The sequence below is a fragment of the Bos javanicus genome, chromosome 23 (genome assembly GCF_032452875.1).
Source record: "Bos javanicus breed banteng chromosome 23, ARS-OSU_banteng_1.0, whole genome shotgun sequence".
NCBI lineage: Eukaryota > Metazoa > Chordata > Mammalia > Artiodactyla > Bovidae > Bos > Bos javanicus.
In genome coordinates, this window is record NC_083890.1 from 32,145,596 (window position 1) to 32,147,634 (window position 2,039).

Sequence of the window (2,039 nt, forward strand, 5' to 3'; positions counted from 1 at the left end):
TCTTTGTGACCACATGGACTGTAACCTACCAGGCTTCTCTGTCCATGGGATTTTGCAGACACAGGTACTGGAGTGGATTGCCATTTCCTTCTCCAAGGGATTTTTCCGACCCAGGGACTGGACCAGGGTCTTCTGCATTGCAAGCAGACACTTTACCATCTGAGCCACCAGGGAAACCAATAATGTCAGCTGTGGGCTCTTCACATATGGCCTTCATTGTGCTTGTGTGTGTTAGTTGCTCAGTCGTGTCCAACTCTTTGCGATTCCACAGACTGTGGCCCGCCAGGCTTCTCTGTCTATGGGAGTCTCCAGGCAAAAATAGTGGAGTGGATTGCCATTCCCTTCGCCAGAGCAACTTTCCAACTCAGGGATGGAACCCTGGTCTTTTGCATCGCAGTCAGGTTCTTTATCATTTGAGCTACAGGGAAGTCCTAAAAATACTGGCAGCAGTGGGATTCAAACCCACATCCCCGAAGAGACTGGAGCCTTAATCCAGCACCTTAGACCGCTCGGCCACACTACCACTTCCAGGTGAGCAAGGGAGCCTGGGCATTGTAGTTTCCCCTGACATACAGCCGACTTGGAGGGAAAACAGGCAAATGATGGAAAACAATCAGAAATTCAAACCAGTATTTCTGCAAATCTGATGTCTGAGCAAGAGACACTGCATCTGCACTCAATCACAGGTACACTTCCACTTTTAAACACTCTGGATCAAGAAGACAGTTTCACCTTCTTTTAATCAGGTGTGATACTCAGATCCTCTGACAGAACCCCAATGATCCCTGTTTTGGAGGGTTCATACTCCTGGGTTATCTTCCTGTTCTTGAGTGTGTGCTGATCTGGTGACTTGTTTCTGACAAATAGAATATGTCAAAAGCTATGATGTGTCATTTTTGAGATTAGTTTCCAAAGGGTTGTGGCTTCTATCTTGGGCTCCCACTTGCACTCTCTCACTTGCACATTTCCTCAGAGGAAAGTCAGTTGCCAAGTAATGAGCTGCTACATGACAAGAAACAACCAACAAAGAACTTGAGGACTTCTAAAAGCCCTTGAGGAACTTAGTCCAGCCAACACCCATGTGCATGGGTGTTGCAAGTGAATCAATACCACACTGAGCTTTGAGATGACTGTAGGCCTGGCCACATCCTAAATGAGAGATGTGAGAGATCCAGAGAACCCAGATTACCTGAGCTCACATCCTGAAGCTGCTAAGTCTGGATGCAACAATAGGTAACAGATAATCCAGATGAAACAGATGGGTATCTTTTCAGGGGCTCCAAAGAGCTCCAGTACCACAGTCCTTTCTGTATTGGTGCAGAAAAGAATTCAGTGAGAGGCAAAGTGATAGATAAGAATTGATTTACTTGTGAGGCTGGTGGCCCAAGCGGGTGGGTAAGGAGGTCCTGTGCCCCAAAGACTTCCTGGGCTACAGTTTTATAATCAAAGGAAACGTGGGATGGGGAGGGAGGGAGAAGAACTTCTTTGTCTTTCTTGAGTAGACGTCACGTTTCCATCATCAGCTCCCGCTCCAGGTTGAGCAGGGGAGTTTTTTTTTTTTTCCTTTGTCCATACATGGTCAAACTTTGTCTAAAAATTATTATTATAATTTTTTAATGTGTTCAGGGGGTATGTCCTAGGGATCATTAACTTATTGATCTCACTGGGCAGGATGTGGGTCTCATTCCACCATTGTTTTATTGTTTGGGACATGTCCCTATGCTTCTGTTGCCTGATTTTGTTCCTAAGCAAGCCTGCTTGGTTTTGTGGTTAAGAAAGCCTGCTTTGCTGAGTAATCATTAACTTGCAGGGGTCTCCTATATTTCCTCTATTTATAGTCCAATAGTGGGATCAACTATTTAATCACCTACTTTGTCCATTTACTCTGCCCCTATCACAGGGAGGGATAAACCAAAGACATAAAAGGGGAAATAAAGGGAAGAGAAGGCATCATTTTTAGTGTCTGTTATGTACCAGGAAGATCCCCTGGAGTAGGAAATAGAAACTCACTCCAGTATTCTTGCCTGGAAAATTCCGTG

The 2,039-nt window shown here is 45.2% G+C and overlaps 1 non-coding gene across 1 annotated transcript; it reads right to left on the reverse strand.

The window, feature by feature from the left end:
* Nucleotides 1-441: 441 nt before the first annotated feature.
* Nucleotides 442-523, reverse strand: TRNAL-AAG (transfer RNA leucine (anticodon AAG)). The gene has a single exon. It is a non-coding gene; the product is annotated as a tRNA-Leu (tRNA).
* Between the last annotated feature and the right edge of the window lie 1,516 nt (nt 524-2,039).